Source organism: Triticum urartu, chromosome 1 (assembly GCF_003073215.2).
Source record: "Triticum urartu cultivar G1812 chromosome 1, Tu2.1, whole genome shotgun sequence".
Taxonomy (NCBI): Eukaryota; Viridiplantae; Streptophyta; class Magnoliopsida; order Poales; family Poaceae; genus Triticum; species Triticum urartu.
In genome coordinates, this window is record NC_053022.1 from 313,051,697 (window position 1) to 313,072,444 (window position 20,748).

Below are 20,748 nucleotides of genomic sequence, written 5' to 3' on the forward strand. Positions count from 1 at the left end.
CCATAAGAAGTTATGATGTCCCCTGATATCTCGAGATACCATGGGGTAATACTCGACGACAGACCAAAGTGGAGGTTGGACTGGGGTATTGCTCTGCAGAAGACAAATGCTTAAACTTGCACGAGTAATGGTATTTAAAGGAGAACATGGTCGGAACCACGTACACAGATACAAGGTGAACTTATAATAAGGGAATAATTATTTTAAAAGAAGCTTCCATGATAAGGTATACATCGTGTCCATGGGCATGAACACAGGGTTCAAGGTCGACTCCCACTTCTCCAATGCATAACCTTTCATTCAGTTCTCTTTTTCGAAGAAGTTGTAGTGTTGAATTATTTGGCAAAATACCAGACGAGTATGACTCGTGAAAACTTTCGAGTTCACACATAATATGGAAGGCATAGGTTCAACCCATCGAGGCATCTTAGGAGCATATACCACAATTTCAGGAATAAATAACACAAGCTCGATAGTAGAGCATGCTGGAGAAAGCAAAGGATGCAATTTACCAAAGGCATTATGTACCCGAGGAAAGGCTCACAAGCTTATAGAATATGAAGGACGCTGTCAGATAAAATCCAACAAAGGATCTGGTGGTCCACAAGGGGTCTGATGTGAGCATCGGTACTCAACCAGAGGAAGAAGGAATGCAAGGAGATCAGTTTATGGAAACAACTGACTAACTCAAAGCTCCAATGCAAAGGAATTTTGAATTCCAAGACAAGGGATCAGAAGCAATGCTTTGATTAGGGATGGATAAGCTGAATAGCCTTAGGGGTACAATCGATGGCAATTTGATTGGTCGAGATCCAGCTCATGTCCGGAATGACGTCTGAATCGGAAGGATAAATTCCAGGGAACAACTGATGATTGTGTGCATTCACACACATGTTGAATCAAGAGGATCGGAATGACAATCACAAAGGTTTTTAAATTAAATAGCTAGACAAATGGAATTAACCGAAATGCAAGTATGCAAGAATTCCAAGAACAATAGGCTGTTGAGGATTTTCAAAAGACCAAATAGTATTTCGAATTCCTTTGCGGAACACAAGAACAACTGGGGAGAAACAAATCCTCGGTATGTGTGAGGGTTAAGTTGTAGGTCTATTTAGGTGACAAGGAACTGCAAGGAAGCAGGCACAAGGATTCTCGGAACAACGACGAGTATTTCGGGGTATCTTGTACTAACAAGAGCAACTGGGGACTAGTGTAAGAATAGCAAGTGCATGTAGTTATCTATAGGGGGTGATGGTGGAAGGGAATTGCAAAATGCAATGAGCAAAAGTTCTCGGGATAACATCGGAGAGTATCTTCGGAATCCTTCGGCGCACCATGCAATCATCTGGAGTGAGGGGCTCTCCGGGAGGAAGTAATTACGAGAACCTAGAGCCAGAGTTCGTAAAATCATTTAACCCGAATAGAAGAGAGATTAGAGTCCCAGAGCATAGACGAGAAATAAAGGATCCTAATACCACCCAATGGCGACATGGGCCCGTAAGACACACAACCATGTTAGTAAAAGTTCTGTAATTACTAGACTCAACTTCGGCCGAGGAGTGTGGAAGGGGGATTCCTACAGGCAGTCGGCTCTGATACCAACTTGTGACGCCCCCGATTCAATCATACACTAATCATACACGCAAACGTGTATGATCAATATCAGGGACTCATGGGAAGATCTCACAACACAACTCTACAAATAAAATAAGTCATACAAGCATCATATTACAAGCCAGGGGCCTCGAGGGCTCGAATACAAGAGCTCGATCATAGACGAGTCAGTGGAAGCAAGAATATCTAAGTACAGACATAAGTTAAACAAGTTTGCCTTAAGAAGGCTAGCACAAACTGGGATACAGATCGAAAGAGGCGCGGGCCTCCTGCCTGGGTTCCTCCTAAACTACTCCTGGTCGTCGTCAGCGGGCTGCACGTAGCAGTAGGCACCTCCCGAGTAGTAGTAGTCGTCGTCGACGGTGGTGTCTGGCTCCTGGGCTCCAATGTCTGGTCGCAGTAATCAAGTATAGAAAGGGGGAAAAGAGGGAGCAAAGCAACCGTGAGTACTCATCCAAAGTACTGGCAAGCAAGGAGCTACACTACATATGTATGCATTGGAATCAAATGGAATAAGGGTATCATATGTGGACTGAACTGCAGAATGCCGGAATAAGAGGGGGATAGCTAGTCCTTTCGAAGACTACGCTTCTGGTAACCTCCATCTTGCAGCAGGAGAAGAGAGTAGATGGTAAGTTCACCAAGTAGCATCGTGTAGCATAATCCTAACTGATGATCCTCCCCTCGTCGCCCTGTGAGAGAGCGATCACCGGTTGTATATGGCACTTGGAAGGGTGTGTTTTATTAAGTATCCGGTTCTAGTTGTCATAAGGTCAAGGTACAACTCCAAGTCGTCCTGTTACCGAAGATCACGGCTATTCGAATAGATTAACTTCCCTGCAAGAGTGCACCACATAACCCAACACGCTCGATCCCATTTGGCCGGACACACTTTCCTGGGTCATGCCCGGCCTCGGAAGATCAACACGTCGCAGCCCTACCTAGGCACAACAGAGAGGTCAGCACGCCGGTCTAAATCCTATGGCGCAAGGGTCTGAGCCCATCGCCCATTGCACACCTGCACGTTGTAAGGGTGGCCGGAAGCAGACCTAGCCTAGCAGACGTTCCAGTCCAATCCGGCATGCGCCGCTCAGTCGCTGACGTCACGAAGGCTTCGGCTGATACCATGACGTCGAGTGCCCATAACTGTCCCTGCATAGATGGTTAGTGCGTATAGGCCAGTAGCCAGACTCAGATCAAATACCAAGATCTCGTTAAGCGTGTTAAGTATCCGCGAACGCCGACCAGGGCCAGGCCCACCTCTCTCCTAGGTGGCCTCAACCTGCCCTGTCGCTCCGCCACAAAGCAACAGTCGGGGGCCGTCGGGAACCCAGGCCCACCTCTACCGGGATGGAGCCACCTGCCCCTTCAGCCCCCATCTCCGAACAGTATCACAAGTAATGTAACAGTGTAAAGTATATAGCATATGCCCGTGATCACCTCCCGAAGTGATCACGGCCCAGTAGTATAGCATGGCAGACGGACAAGAGTGTAGGGCCACTGATGATAAACTAGCATCCTATACTAAGCAATTAGGATTGCAGGTAAGGAATCAACGATTGTAGCAACAATGACAGGCTATGCATTAGAATAGGATTAACGGGAAGCAGTAACATGCTAACAACTCTAATGCAAGCAGTATAGTGAAGAGTAGGCGATATCTGGTGATCAAGGGGGGCTTGCCTGGTTGCTCTGGCAAGGAGGAGTCGCGGTCGATGTAGTCGATCACGGGGGTATCGGCAACGGTCTCGGGGTCTACCGAAAAAAGTAACGGAGGGGGAACACAATAAATAACAGAGCAATCAAAGCATAACATGGCAATACGTAGTGCTAGGGGTGACCTAACGCGGTAGTAGGCGATACCGGCGAAGGGGGAAACATCCGAGAAAGTATTCCCGATGTTTTGCGTTTTCGGACAAACGAACCGGAGGGGGATTGTTGCATGTTTGCTATGCTAGGGACGTGTGGCGGACGAACAGGCTGCGTATTCGGATCCATCTCGTCGTTCTGAGAAACTTTCATATATAAATTATTTTCATCCGAGTTACGGTTATTTTTCTATGATTTTTCAAAGTTTTTAAAGATTTTCTAGAACTATTTAAATCGAATTGAAGGCAGAATGTGCATTTGTTTCCTATTCCTAGTGTTACCCTAGCCTATGTGTATGACAGTGGGACCCGAGGGGCTGGTCAATCATTGACTGGTCAAAAGGTGAGGTATGGCCCACATGTCATAGGCATCTAAATTAAATTAGTGTCTAGATTAGAATAGGGCCACATGTCATAGGCTATTAGGCTAATCTAGCACTAAACTGATACTAACTTTTTTTTGAGACAAACTGGTTATTAACTAAACAACATAATTAATCCTAGGACTAATCTAGCTAATTAAATTAGACCTAACTAGTTTTGGGCCGGACGCACACACACGTGCACTCACACAACACACTTACACACACCACGCTGCATACACACACAGCACACTCACACACACCATGGCCATGGCCACCAGCAGCAATTGGCGCTAGCAGCACAACGGCAAAAGCAGCGCATCTTAGTAGCAGGAGTAGCTAAGCAGAGTAGTAGCAGCCTAGCAAGCACCAGCGATGGCAGGCAGCAGCATCAATAGAGCAATGACAGGAGCACCGGCGAGCAAAAACAGTAGCAAGGAGCGGCGACAGCAGCAGCAGAACAGCGGCGGCAGCGGCAAGTGCGCGTGGGGATAGCGCGGGCGGCGGTGCATGCATGACGATGCAGGGGCGCGGCGGGGCGCAGGGGCGCGAGCACGGTTGGTTGGCCAGGAGCAGGCGCGTGCGTACACAGGAGCTCGAGCGCGACCATGGACGACGACGGCCGAGCTCGGGGACGGCGGCAAACGACGATGAATCGAAGGAAAAAAGGGAGGAGTCGGTAGAAGATCTCACCACGGAGCTCGTGGACGTGATTAGAGAGCGCGGGAGTGGTCGGATGCGTCGCGCTCGTCGACGAATAGTGGCGGCCGTGGCGAAAAACCGGCTAGATCCCGAGCGCACAGCGCGGCCCAGCTCGAATCAGCGGAGGTAGGTGAAGGAGTCGTCGACGAGGGAGCTCCTGGGCATCTTCCCGTGCGTCGGGGAGGCCTGTGGCCGCGATGGTGACTATGGCGCGACGACGGAAGCTTCGGCTCCTCTTCTGGATTGAGTGCGAGGGGTAAAAGAGGGAACTGGGGGTCTAGGGTTTGTCCTCGGGCTTGGAGGTGGCCTTATACACCTCGGGGGCTCGCCGGATGGTCGACACGGCGGCCATGGAGGCGTGGATGTGCGCCACGCACAGGTCTCTGTCTGCTGTACAGAGGAAGATGGAGAAGGCTGTGGTGGGCTTGGGCTGCGCTACTATAGCACCAGGCTTCTAGTTCACAGTGTGCACTTGGCCCATTTTCCTTTTTCCTGTTTTCTTCTTTATTAGTTCGCTATTGTTTTCTACTTAAATGCCAAAGCAATTAAATTTTAGTTCAACTTGATATTTGTTACATAATTAGTAGGCAATATTTTGAGACCACACACAAGGTTTCACATCATTTGGAAAAGTATAAATATTCGCTTCTTTTGAAAAGGCTAATTTAAACGCTTTTGGACCACTTATTAATTTTCTAGGAATTTATTTGTAAGTCAAACCAGGTTGATTTCAACATGACATTGATCAGGGAAATTTAGAACACTGTGAACATTTTAGTTTTTCAGATTGAAGAAATATTTTATTTGACTTTATTATAATTTTGAAAATGGCTTTGATTTTTACCAAGTGGCAATTTGGTTTAGATAAATTTGATGACATGTCACCATTAGTGGGAGATTACTGTAGCATGATTCTCGGGGTGTTACAGATATATTGGTAGGAAAAAATCATCGCTCGTCCCCGACCGCCACTCATAAGGAAGACAATTAATAAATAAATCATGCTCCGACTTCATCACATAACGGTTCACCATACGTGCATGCTACGGGAATCACAAGCTTCAACACAAGTATTTCTCAAATTCACAACTACTCAACTAGCATGACTTTAATATCACCATCTCCATGTCTCAAAACAATTATCAAGTATCAAACTTATCATAGTATTCAACACACTCATAAGAGAATTTTTATTATTAATCTTGCATACCAAGCATATCAGGATTTTAAGCAAATTACCATGCTGTTAAGACTCTCAAAATAATCTAAGTGAAGCATGAGAGATCAATAGTTTCTATAAAACAAATCCACCACCGTACTCTAAAAGATATAAGTGAAGCACTAGAGCAAAATTATATAACTCAAAAGATATAAGCGAAGCACATAGAGTATTCTAACAAATTCCAAATCATGTGTGGATCTCTCGAAAGGTGTGTACAGCAAGGATGATTGTGGTAAACTAATAAATAAAGACTAAAATAATACAATACACTCCAAGCAAAACACATATCATGTGGTAAATAAAAATATAGCTCCAAGTAAAATTACCGATAGAAGTAGACGAAAGAGGGGATGCCTTCCGGGGCATCCCCAAGCTTTGGCTTTTAGGTGTCCTTAGATTATCTTGGGAGTGCCATGGGAATCCCCAAGCTTAGGCTCTTTCCACTCCTTGTTCCATAATCCATCAAATCTTTACCCAAAACTTGAAAACTTCACAACACAAAACTTAAAGTAGAAAATTTCGTGAGCTCCGTTAGCGAAAGAAAACAAAAGTCCACTTCAAGGTACTGTAATGAACTCATTATTTATTTATATGGGTGTTATACCTACTGTATTCCAGCTTCTCTATGGTTTATAAACTATTTTACTAGCCATAGATTCATCAAAATAAGCAAACAACACACGAAAAACAGAATCTGTCAAAAACAGAACAGTCTGTAGTAATCTGTAGCTAACGCAAGATCTGGAACCCCAAAAATTCTAAAATAAATTTCTGGACGTGAGGAATTTATCTATTAATCATCTTCAAAAAGAATTAACTAAATAGCAATTTCCAAATAAAAATGACAGCAGTTCTCGTGAACGCTAAAGTTTTTGTTTTTTACAGCAAGTTCAACAAGACTTTCCCCAAGTCTTCCCAACGGTTCTACTTGGCACAAACACTAATTAAACATAAAAAAACACAACCAAAACAGAGGCTAAATAATTTATTTATTACTAAACAGGATCAAAAAGCAAGGAATAAAAATAAAATTGGGTTGCCTCCCAACAAGCGCTATCGTTTAACGCCCCTAGCTAGGCATAACAAGCAAGAATAGATCTAGGTATTGCCATCTTTGGTAGGCAATCCATAAGTGACTCTCATAATAGATTCATAAGGTAATTTAATTTTCTTTCTAGGAAAGTTTTCCATGCCTTTCCTTAACGGAAATTAGAATCTAATATTTTCTTCCTTCATATCAATAATTGCACCAATCGTTCTAAGGAAAGGTCTACCAAGAATAATAGGACATGAAGGATTGCAATCTATGTCAAGAACAATAAAATCTACGGGCACATAATTCCTATTTGCAACAATAAGAACATCATTAATTCTTCCCATAGGTTTTTTAATAGTGGAATCCGCAAGGTGCAAGTTTAGAGAGCAATCATCAAAATCACGGAAACCTAACAAATCACACAAAGTCTTTGGAATTGTGGAAACACTAGAACCCAAATCACATAAAGCATAGCATTCATGATCTTTAATTTTAATTTTAATAGTTGGTTCCCACTCATCATAAAGTTTTCTAGGGATAGAAACTTCTAATTCAAGTTTTTCTTCATAAGATTGCATCAAGGCATCAACGATATGTTTAGTAAACGCTTTATTTTGACTATAAGCATGAGGAGAATTTAGCACGGATTGCAACAAGGAAATACAATCAATCAAAGAGCAATTTTGATAGTTAAATTCCTTGAAATCCATAATGGTGGGTTTAGCAACATCTAGGGTTTTAATTTCTTCAATCCCACTTTTATCAAATTTAGCATCAAGATCAAAAGATTCAGAATTCTTGGAACGCCTTCTAGGTAAAGGTGGGTCATATTCAGTCCCATCATTATCAAGATTCATATTTCAAAACAAAGATTTAATAGGGGACACATCAATAACTTTTAGATCTTCATCATTATTTTCATAGCAACTCGGTTTAGCGGCCATCTTATTAACTAAGGTAGCCTGCTTATCCGAAATTTCAGCAGTTAATTTCTCAAGATGAGCAAGTTGGGATCTTAAACCATCGAATTCTTTAGACATATCATCAAGCTCTTTATTCATAAAACTCATAAAACTTTTTTGTTCTTTAAGCTCGTTTCTAAAGAAACTATTATGTTCAAATTGCAAAACCATGAAACTTCTAACATTGCTTTCGATCTCTTCTAATCTTTTAAGGTGAAGTTCACCAAATTTAGTATTATCTTGAGCCATCGCGACAAACAAGCAAACTAACACACAAGCAAATAAAAAGCAAGCGGACAAAAAGGGCAAATAGAGAGGGAGGATAGAGAGAGAGGGCGAATAAAACGGCAAGGGTGAATTGAGGGGAGAGGAAAACGAGAGGCAAATGGCAAATAATGTAATGCGGGAGATAGGGGTATGTGATGGGTACTTGGTATATTGACTTTTACGTAGACCTCCCCGGCAACGGCGCCAGAAATACTTCTTGCTACCTCTTTTAGCACTGCGTTGGTTTTCCCCGAAGATGAAGGGATGATGCAGCAAAGTAGCGTAAGTATTTCCCTCAGTTTTTGAGAACCAAGGTATCAATCCAGTAGGAGGCTATGCGCGAGTCCCTCGCACCTGCACAAAACAAATAAATCCTCGCAACCAACGCAAATAGGGGTTGTCAATCCCTATAGGGCCACTTACGAGAGTGAGATCTGGTAGATATGATAAGATAATATTTTTGATATTTTTATGATAAAGATGCAAAGTAAAATAAAAGCAAAGTAAATAGCAAAGTAAATAACTAAGTAGTAGGAGATTGATATGATAAAGATAGACCCGGGGGCCATAGGTTTCACTAGTGGCTTCTCTCGAGAGCATAAGTATTCTACGGTGGGTGAACAAATTACTGTTGAGCAATTGACAGAATTGAGCATAGTTATGAGAATATCTAGGTATGATCATGTATATAGGCATCACGTCCGATACAAGTAGACTGACTCCTGCCTGCATCTACTACTATTACTCCACTCATCGACCGCTATCCAGCATGCATCTAGAGTATTAAGTAAAAACAGAGTAACGCCTTAAGTAAGATGACATGATGTAGAGGGATAGACTCATGCAATATGAAGAAAACCCCATCTTGTTATCCTCGATGGCAACAATACAATACGTGGCTTGCTGCCCTTACTGTCACCGGGAAAGGACACCGCAAGATTGAACTCAAAGCTAAGCACTTCTCCCATTGCAAGAAAGATCAATCTAGTAGGCCAAACCAAACTGATAATTCGAAGAGACTTGCAAAGATAACCAATCATACATAAAAGAATTCAGAGAAGATTCAAATATTATTCATAGATAGACTTGATCATAAACCCACAATTCATCGATCTCAACAAACACACCGCAAAAAGAAGATTACATCGAATAGATCTCCACAAGAGAGGGGGAGAACATTGTATTGAGATCCAAAAAGAGAGAAGAAGCCATCTAGCTACTAACTATGGACCCATAGGTCTGAAGTAAACTACTCACACTTCATCGGAGAGGCTATGGTGTTGATGTAGAAGCCCTCTGTGATCGATGACCCCTCCGGCGAAGCTCCGGAATAGGCCCCAAGATGGGATCTCGTGGATAAAGAAAGTTACGGCGGTGGAATTAGGGTTTTGGCTCATGTTCTGATCGTTTGGGGGTACGTGGATATATATATAGGAGGAAGAAGTACATCGGTGGAGCAACAGGGGGCCCACGGGGGGGGGGGGCGGGCCGGGGGGGGGGGGGCAGGCGCGCCCCCCTACCTCGTGGCCTCTTGTTAGTTGGCTTGACGTAGGGTCCAAGTCTCCTGAGTTGTATTCGGTGAGAAAATCACGTTCCCGAAGGTTTCATTCTGTTTGGACTCTGTTTGATATTCCTTTTCTTCGAAACCCTAAAATAGGCAAAAAACAGCAATTCTGGGCTGGGCCTCCGGTTAATAGGTTAGTCCCAAAAATAATATAAAAGTGGATAATAAAGCCCAATAATGTCCAAAACAGTAGATAATATAGCATGGAGCAATCAAAAATTATAGATACGTTGGAGACGTATGAAGGCAATAATAAAGTTATTATTTATTTCCTTATATCATGATAAATATTTATTTCATGCTAGAATTGTATTAACCGGAAACATAATACATGTGTGGATACATAGACAAACAGAGTGTCACTAGTATGCCTCTACTTGACTAGCTCGTTGATCAAAGATGGTTATGTTTCCTAACCATAGACATGAGTTGTCATTTGATTAACGGGGTCACATCATTAGGAGAATGATGTGATTGACTTGACCCATTCCGTTAGCTTAGCACTTGATCGTTTAGTATGTTGCTATTGCTTTCTTCATGACTTATACATGTTCCTATGACTATGAGATTATGCAACTCCCGTTTACCGAAGGAACACTTTTTGTGCTACCAAACGTCACAACGTAACTAGGTGATTATAAAGGTGCTCTACAGGTGTCTCCAAAGGTACTTGTTGAGTTGGCATATTTCGAGATTAGGATTTGTCACTCCGATTGTCGGAGAGGTATCTCTGGGCCCACTCGGTAATGCACATCACTATAAGCCTTGCAAGCATTGTAACTAATGAGTTAGTTGCGGGATGATGTATTACGGAATGAGTAAAGAGACTTGCCGGTAACGAGATTGAACTAGGTATTGAGATACTGACGATCGAATCTCGGACAAGTAACATACCGATGACAAAGGGAACAACGTATGTTGTTATGCGGTTTGACCGATAAAGGTTTTCGTAGAATATGTGGGAGCCAATATGAGCATCCAGGTTTCACTATTGGTTATTGACCGGAGACGTGTCTCGGTCATGTCTACATAGTTCTCGAACCCGTAGGGTCCGCACGCTTAAAGTTCGGTGACGATCAGTATTATGAGCTTTTTGTGTTTTGATGTACCGAAGGTAGTTCGGAGTCCCGGATATGATCACGGACATGACAAGGAGTCTCGAAATGGTCGAGACGTAAAGATCGATATATTGGACGACTATGTTCGGACACCGGAAAGGTTCTGAAAGATTTCGGACATATATCAGAGTACCGGGGGGTTACCGGAACCCCCCGGAGGACTTAATGGGCCTACATGGGCCTTAGTGGAAACAGAGGGCAGCAAGGGGAGTGTGAGGCGCACCCCCCAAGGCCCAAACCGAATTGGTTTAGGGCATGGGGGGCCGGCGCGCTCTTTCCTTCTCCTCCTCTCCCTTTCCTTCCCCCTCTCCTACTCCTACTAGAAAAAGGAGGAGTCCTACTCCTAGTGGGAGTAGGACTCCCCCTCTTGGCGCGCCTCTCCCTGGCCGGCCGTCTCCTCCCCTTGCTCCTTTATATACGGGGGCAGGGGCACCCCATAGACACAACAATTGATCATTAATCTCTTAGTCGTATGCGGTGCCTCCCTTCACCATAATTCACCTCAATCATATTGTAGCGGTGCTTAGGCGAAGCCCTGCGTCGGTAGCATCATCATCACCGTCACCACGCCATCGTGCTGACGAAACTCTCATGTGAAGCTTTGCTGGATCGGAGCTCGCGGGACGTCATCGAGTTGAACGTGTGCAGAACTCGGAGGTGTTGTGCGTTCGGTATTTGGATCGGTCGGATCGTGAAGACGTACGACTACATCAACCGCGTTGTACTAACGCTTGCACATTCGGTCTGTGAGGATACGTAGACACACTCTCCCCTCTCGTTGCTATACATCACCATGATTCTGTGTGTGCGTAGGAATTTTTTTAAAATAATACGTTCCCCAACACAAGGCACCGCACACACACATTAAATTTATTTTCTAGTCTTCTGGTTGTAGATGCAAAGGAACAACGATACTATAAAAGAAAATGTAATGTACAGTTAACCACATAACAGAGTTAGCCACCCGCAGCTAACTCGTTCACATCTCTTGTAAAAGTCAGAACATTTGGAAATTATAATTGTCGATAAGAAAAATGTATAATGTGTATGAGAAAATACGGCATAAAAATATAAGTTTTTGAAATGTTAATAATTTATTTAGAAAATGTAAATGTTTACATAAAAAATCCTAATGTATTAAAATGTACAATGCGTATGTAAAACATTCGAGATAAAAAATATATAATCGAAAAAGTACACATGTATTAAAAAATGTTTATATGAAACGTTGAACATGTATAACAAATGTATCGGATGTATGAAAAAATTATAAGAATATTAATCATATATATATGAAAAATATAAACTTGTATTAAAAATGTTTATATATATGAACAATGTACAATGTGTATGATGATAATAGACATCGAAATATTTATTCGGAAAAAATGTTAATCATGTATTTAAAATAATAAACCTATATTTAAATATGTTCTTGACGTGTATTGAAATGAAAAATGAAACTGAGCGATAGGGGATGGAGCGCTCGAGCCGTCGAGCCGGAAGCAACTTATCGCGATCTAGATGGAACGGCAGCTAACTCGTTGAGATCTCTTGTAAAAGTCAGAACGTTTGGAAATTACAATTGTCGATAAGAAAAATGTATAATGTGTACGGGAAAATACAGAATAAAAATATAAGTTTTCAAAATGTTAATAATTTATTTAGAAAATGTAAATGTTTAAATAAAAAAATTCTTAATGTATTAAAATGTACAATGTGTATGTAAAACATTAGAGATAAAAAATATATAATCGAAAAGTACACATGTGTTAAAAAAAGTTTATATGAAACGTTGAACATGTATAACAAATGTATCGGATGTACGAAAAAAATTATAAGAATATTAATCATATATATATGAAAAATATAAACTTGTAATAAAAATGTTTATATGTATGAATAATGTACAATGTGTATGATGATAATAGAGATCGAAATATTTATTTGGAAAAATGTTAATCATGTACTTTAAAAAATAAAACTATATTAAAATATGTTCTTGAGGTGTATTAAAATGAAAAATGAAACCGAGCGATAGGGGATGGTGCGCTCGAGCCATCTAGCCGGAGGCAACTTATCACGATCTAGATGGAACGGCAGCTAACTCGTTCAGATCTCTTGTAAAAGTCAGAACGTTTGGAAATTACAATTGTCGATAAGAAAAATATCTAATGTGTATGAGAAAATACGGCATAAAAATATAAGTTTTCAACATGTTAATAATTTATTTAGAAAATGTAAATGTTTACATAAAAAAATTGCTAATGTATTAAAATGTACAATGTGTATGTAGAACATTAGAGATAAAAAATATATAATCGAAAAAGTACACATGTATTAAAAAATGTTTATATGAAACGTTGAACATGTATAACAAATGTATCGGATGTACAAAAAGATTTATAAAAATATTAATCATATATATATGAAAAGTGTAAACTTGTATCAAAAATGTTTATATGTATGAATAATGTACAATGTGTATGACGATAATAGACATTGAAATATTTATTCGTAAAAATGTTAATCTTGTATTTAAAATAGTAAACTTATATTAAAATATGTTCTTGACGTGTATTAAAATGAAAAATGATAACGAGCGACAGGGGATGGAGCACTCGAGCCGTCGAACCGGAGGCAACTTATCGTGATCTAGATGGAACGGCAGCTAACTCGTTCAGATCTCTTGTAAAAGTCAGAACGTTTGGAAATTACAATTGTCGATAAGAAAAATGTATAATGTGTATGGGAAAATACGGCATAAAAATATAAGTTTTCAAAATGTTAATAATTTATTTAGAAATGTAAATGTTTACATGAAAAAATTTCTAGTGTATTAAAATGTACAATGTGTATGTAAAACATTAGAGATAAAAAATATATAATAAAAAAAGTACACATCTATTATATAAATGTTTATATGAAACGTTGAACATGTATAACAAATGTATCAGATGTATGAAAAAATATATAAATATTAATCATATATATATGAAAAATATAAACTTGTATCAAAAATTTTTATATGTATGAATAATGTACAATATGTATGACGATAATAGACATCAAAATATTTATTCAGAAATGTTTTTAATCATGTAATTAAAATAATAAACCTATATTAAAATATGTTCTTGACGTGTATTAAAATGTACAGTATGTCATAAGAAATTATAAATTTGTTGAAAAAAGGAAAGGAAAAAATAAAAAAAATAAAGCAAGAAACAAACAATACCGTAGAGAAAAAAACAATGAAAGTAGAGAGAAATTAGTGCAAAATAGGGGAAAAACAAAGGAACCTGGAGAGAAACCGGGAAATAAGCGAAAAATCATAGAACAGAAAAAGAAAAAACAGTGAAAACCGAGAAAGAAGAAGAAAAACTAAGAAAAGAAAGAAGCTGAGAAAGAAATTAAATCAGAGTAAACCGGCAAAGAAACAAAGAAAACTGATGAAAAACAAAATAAGGATCAAAAAATAAAATAAAATAAAAACCAGAGCGAACCGACTGAATGCAATGGTTGGAAGCGACGAGCGAGATCCCACGTCGTATTGTGCTGGCCCATTCGTGTGGCGCTTCGGGCGAGTGGAGCTATCACCTCGCTGTAAGTAAGATATAGCACCCAGGTTTCCCGCGTGCCGCGTGACACATCCACTATGTGGGTCAGGCCATTTCGGCATTTTTCCCACCAATTTTGGGAAGGTTAAAAGGCATTCCCTGAACTGGTTTTTCCTCCTTTGCCTGGTTTTTTTTTCTTTTTTTTCTTATTATCTATTTATTATTTTATTTTACCTATTTTCCGTATTTCCTTTTTATTTTTATTTTTATTTTTCTATCTTTACTAAAAATGTCGTGAACATTTTTTCAAATTAGTGATCATTTTTAAATCCATGAATTGTTTTTGAATTCGCTAACATTTTTTGAGATTAGGGTAAAAAATGGATTCCAGAATAAAATTTCAACTTTGTGAAAGTTTTTGAAATTGATGAAGTAACTCGTGAAAAAAATGAATTCACGAACATTTTTTGAAATTGAGTCTATATATCCGTAAAGTCTCGGATGGAAACTCATATGCACGTGTGAAATAATAAACAGTAAAATGTATTCCTAATCTTGCATCTAAGAGCATCTCCAACAGCCGCGCCAAAAGACGCGCGCGGGACGTTTTCACGCGCTCCAGCGAAGGCGAGAAACTAGCACGCGGGGGAAAAGGCGGCAGCTCGCGCGCTAGATTTGGCGCACCGCATCCGGCGCGCCTATAAAATTGCAGCGCCCTCTGCCGCTCTCTCATCGCTCCCTCTACCGCTTTCTCTCCTCGCCGCCGACATGCCACCACCGCGCCACCATGCCGCCTCGCCGAGGGAGAGCTTCGAGCTACCGCGGCATCCGCGTGCGTCCGTTTGACACCTACTCCGCCGAGATTCGGTCGGGCGGTGGCGTGCGCCTCGGCCTCGGAACCTTCCACACCGCCCGCGCGTACGACGCTGCGGCATGGCGCCTCCGACGGTCCCGTTGGGACATGATCTTCAAGGACGTGGCGACGCAGGAGCGGGCACAGGAGTTGGCGCCTCCCCCGCGGCTTATCACCGATAAGGATCGTCTCAAGAATCGGTGGCTGGAGCGCCGTCTCAGCTTGGCCGAGATGGACGAGGAAGCCATGGCGCTATGGCGCCAATGCTTCCCGCAATGCATCATCAACGAGGAACAGTTTTTTGCCGAGAGAAGGGCGGAGAGGGAGGAAAGGAGGGAGGAGCAAGCCGCCTATCGCGAGGACAAGCGAACATGGAAAGCGGTCGCTAAATTCAACATCAAGCTAGGAGATGTGTCGTCCTGGGACTCCAGCGACGAGCGGTTCCTTGACGCCTACGCTCAGACGTCGGAGGAGGACATCACCGAGGCAGAGTCCGAGTCAGAGAATGACGAGTAGTAGTAGTTTTTCGTTTTATCTATCTATCGTAGGAGAAGACTATGAACTATCCATGCACTATTTTGTATGGTAGTAGCAGGCTATGTGATGAACCATCTCCACATTTGTACTATCGGAACCAAATGTGTATCGAATCATAGTTAACATAGTAGGCGTCAAGGGGAAAAAGATGAAATATAGCGCGCCTGCTGGAGCGGCTCGGGCGCGCTTTATTTTGCGGCGGCCGCTGGAGCCAGCGCACCGCCGCGCGCAAAAGCTGGCTCACCCGGCGTTGTATTCTGATTTTTAACGTGTCACGCGTTGGACGGCTGTTGGAGATGCTCTAAGACTAGCTCAAGTGTTGCATGATGGCCACGTTTTTCTGATCATGGGCATGACTATGCCGGCAATTTTGAGGACACAATGTTAGAAGAACACTTGTGTTGAATCGTCACAAATTGATGTTATGCTATGAGATACTTCGTCACAAGTTAATGATTAATTACATAAAGAAAGTTAGCATTTGCATAATCCCTTAGACCATGGCAGCATCGAGTTCCTTAATGCTTGCTTCATAAACTTTGGGGTTAGTTAAATGTCATCCGTAATAGGGTGGCTATTACGGCGGATTTAGAGTTCATGGAAAAGTATGACAAAGGATTTGATAGTTGAAGATTGGGATTTGCTCCTCCAACGATAGAGAGATATTCTTTGAGTCCTTTTGGTTTCACGGTATCCATCATCGTCTGGCTAGATGCTACTTGTGAATTGCGTTGAAATTTTCCCTGAAGAGGAATGGTGAAGCTGAAGGAAATATGCCCTAGAGGCAATAATAAAGTTATTATTTATTTCCTTATATCATGATAAATGTTTAGTATTCATGCTAGAATTGTATTAACCAGAAACATAATACATGTGTGAATACATAGAAAAACAGAGTGTCACTAGTATGCCTCTACTTGACTAGCTCGTTAACCAAAGATGGTTATGTTTCCTAACCATGGACAAAGAGTTGTTATTTGATTAACGGGATCACATCATTAGATGAATGATCTGATTGACATGACCCATTCCATTAGCTTAGCACCCGATCGTTTAGTATGTTGCTATTGCCTTCTTCATGACTTATACATGTTCCTATGACTATGAGATTATGCAACTCCCGTTTGCCGGAGGAACACTTTGTGTGCTACCAAACGTCACAACGTAACTGGGTGATTATAAAGGTTCTCTACAGGTGTCTCCAAAGGTACATGTTGGGTTGGCGTATTTCGAGATTAGGATTTGTCACTCCGATTGTCGGAGAGGTATCTCTGGGCCCTCTCGGTAATGCACATCACATAAGCCTTGCAAGCATTGCAACTAATGAGTTAGTTGTGAGATGATGTATTATGGAACGAGTAAAGAGACTTGCCAGTAACGAGATTGAACTAGGTATTGAGATACCGACGATCGAATCTCGGGCAAGTAACATACCGATGACAAAGGGAACAACGTATGTTGTTATGCGGTCTGACCGATAAAAGATCTTCGTAGAATATGTAGGAGCCAATATGAGCATCCAGGTTCCGCTATTGGTTATTGACCGGAGACATGTCTCGGTCATGTCTACATTGTTCTCGAACCCGTAGGGTCCGCACGCTTAAGGTTTCGATGACAGTTATATTATGAGTTTATGCATTTTGATGTACCGAAGTTTGTTCGGAGTACCGGATGTGATCACGGACATGACGAGGAGTCTCGAAATGGTCGAGACATAAAGATTGATATATTGGAAGCCTATATTTGGATATCGGAAGTGTTCCGGGTGAAATCGGGATTTTACCGGAGTACCGGGAGGTTACCGGAACCCCCCGGGAGGTATATGGGCCTTAGTGGAAGAGAGGAGAGGTGGCCAGGGCTGGGCCGCGCGCCCGTCCCCCCTAGTCCGAATAGGACAAGGAGAGGGGGGCGGCGCCCCCCCTTCCTTCTCTCTCTCCTCTTTCCCCCCTCCCGAATCCTATTCCAACTAGGAAAAGGGGGGGATCCTACTCCCGGTGGGAGTAGGACTCCTCCTGGCGCGCCCTCCTCCTGGCCGGCCGCACCCCCCCTTGATCCTTTATATACGGGGGCAGGGGGCACCCCTAGACACACAAGTTGATCCACGTGATCATATTCTTAGCCGTGTGTGGTGCCCCCTTCCACCATAGTCCTCGATAATATTGTAGCGGTGCTTAGGCGAAGCCCTGCGACGGTAGTACATCAAGATCGTCACCACGCCGTCGTGCTGACGGAACTCTTCCCCGACACTTTGCTGGATCAGAGTCCGGGGATCGTCATCGAGCTGAACATGTGCTAGAACTCGGAGGTGCCGTAGTTTCGGTGCTTGATCGGTCGGGCCGTGAAGACGTACGACTACATCAACCGCGTTGTGCTAACACTTCTGCTATTGGTCTACAAGGGTACGTAGATCACACTCTCCCCTCTCATTGCTATGCATCACCATGATCTTGCGTGTGCGTAGGAATTTTTTTGAAATTACTACGTTCCCCAACAGTGGCATCCGAGCCTAGGTTTTATGTGTTGATGTTATATGCACGAGTAGAACACAAGTGAGTTGTGGGCGATATAAGTCATACTGCTTACCAGCATGTCATACTTTGGTTCGGCGGTATTGTTGGACGAAGTGGCCCGGACCGACATTACGCGTACGCTTACGCGAGACCGGTTCTCCCGACGTGCTTTGCACAAAGGTGGCTAGCGGGTGACAGTTTCTCCAACTTTAGTTGAACCGAGTGTGGCTACGCCCGGTCCTTGCGAAGGTTAAAACAGCACCAACTTGACAAACTATCGTTGTGGTTTTGATGCGTAGGTAAGATTGGTTCTTGCTTAAGCCCGTAGCAGCCACGTAAAACTTGCAACAACAAAGTAGAGGACGTCTAACTTGTTTTTGCAGGGCATGTTGTGATGTGATATGGTCAAGACATGATGCTAAATTTTATTGTATGAGATGATCATGTTTTGTAACCGAGTTATCGGCAACTGGCAGGAGCCATATGGTTGTCGCTTTATTGTATGCAATACAAACGCGCTGTAATGCTTTACTTTATCACTAAGCGGTAGCGATAGTCGTGGAAGCATAAGATTGGCGAGACGACAACGATGCTACGATGGAGATCAAGGTGTCGCGCCGGTGACGATGGTGATCACAACGGTGCTTCGAAGATGGAGATCACAAGCACAAGATGATGATGGCCATATCATATCACTTATATTGATTGCATGTGATGTTTATCTTTTATGCATCTTATCTTGCTTTGATTGACGGTAGCATTATAAGATGATCTCTCACTAATTATCAAGAAGTGTTCTCCCTGAGTATGCACCGTTGCGAAAGTTCTTCATGCTGAGACACCATGTGATGATCGGGTGTGATAGGCTCTACGTTCAAATACAACGGGTGCAAAACAGTTGCACACGCAGAATACTCAGGTTATACTTGATGAGCCAAGCATATACAGATATGGCCTCGGAACACCGAGACTGAAAGGTCGAGCGTGAATCATATAGTAGATATGATCAACATAGTGATGTTCACCAATGAAACTACTCCATCTCACGTGATGATCGGACATGGTTTAGTTGATTTGGATCACGTAATCACTTAGAGGATTAGAGGGATGTCTATCTAAGTGGGAGTTCTTTAAGTAATATGATTAATTGAACCTAAATTTATCATGAACTTAGTACCTGATAGTATCTTGCTTATTTATGTTTGATTGTAGATAGATGGCCCGTGCTATTGTTCCATTGAATTTTAATGTGTTCCTTGAGAAAGAAAAGTTGAAAGATGATGGTAGCAATTACACGGACTGGGTCCGTAACTTGAGGATTATCCTCATTGCTGCACAGAAGAATTACGTCCTGGAAACACCGCTGGGTGCCAGGCCTGCTGCTGGAGAAACACCAGATGTTATGAACGTCTGGCAGAGCAAAGCTGATGACTACTCGATAGTTCAGTGTGCCGTGCTTTACGACTTAGAATCGGGACTTCAACGACGTTTTGAACGTCATGGAGCATATGAGATGTTCCAGGAGTTGAAGTTAATATTTCAAGCAAATGCCCGGATTGAGAGATATGAAGTCTCCAATAAGTTCTATAGCTGCAAGATGGAAGAGAACAGTTCTGTCAGTGAGCATATACTCAAAATGTCTGGGTATAATAATCAATTGATTCAATTGGGAGTTAATCTTCCAGATGATTGCGTCATTGACAGAATTCTCCAATCACTGCCACCAAGCTACAAGAGCTTCGTGATGAACTATAATATGCAAGGGATGAATAAGACTATTCCCGAGCTCTTCGCAATGCTAAAAGCTGCGGAGGTAGAAATCAAGAAGGACCATCAAGTGTTGATGGTCAACAAGACCACTAGTTTCAAGAAAAAGGGCAAAGGGAAGAATAAGGGGAACTTCAAAAGGAACAGCAAGCAAGTTGCTACTCAAGAGAAGAAACCCAAACCTAAGCCTGAAACTGAGTGCTTCTACTGCAAGCAGACTGGTCACTAGAAGCGGAACTGCCCCAAGTATTTGGCGGATAAGAAGGATGGCAAGGTGAACAAAGGTATATGCGATATACATGTTATTGATGTGTACCTTACTAATGCTCGCAGTAGCACCTGGGTATTTGATACTGGTTCTTTTGCTAATATTTGCAACTCGAAACAGGGACTACGGATTAAGCGAAGATTGGCTAAGGACGAGGTGACGATGCACGTGGGAAATGGTTCCAAAGTCGATGTGATCGTAGTCGGCACGCTACCTCTACATCTACCTTTGGGATTAGTATTAGACCTAAATAATTGTTATTTGGTGCCAGCGTTAAGCATGAACATTATATCTGGATCTTGTTTGATGCGAGACGGTTATTCATTTAAATTAGAGAATAATGGTTGTTCTATTTACATGAGTAATATCTTTTATGGTCATGCACCCTTAAGGAGTGGTCTATTCTTATTAAATCTCGATAGTAGTGACACACATATTCATAGTGTTGAAGCCAAAAGATGCAGAGTTGATAATGATAGTGCAACTTATTTGTGGCACTGCCGTTTGAGTCATATCGGTATAAAGCGCATGAAGA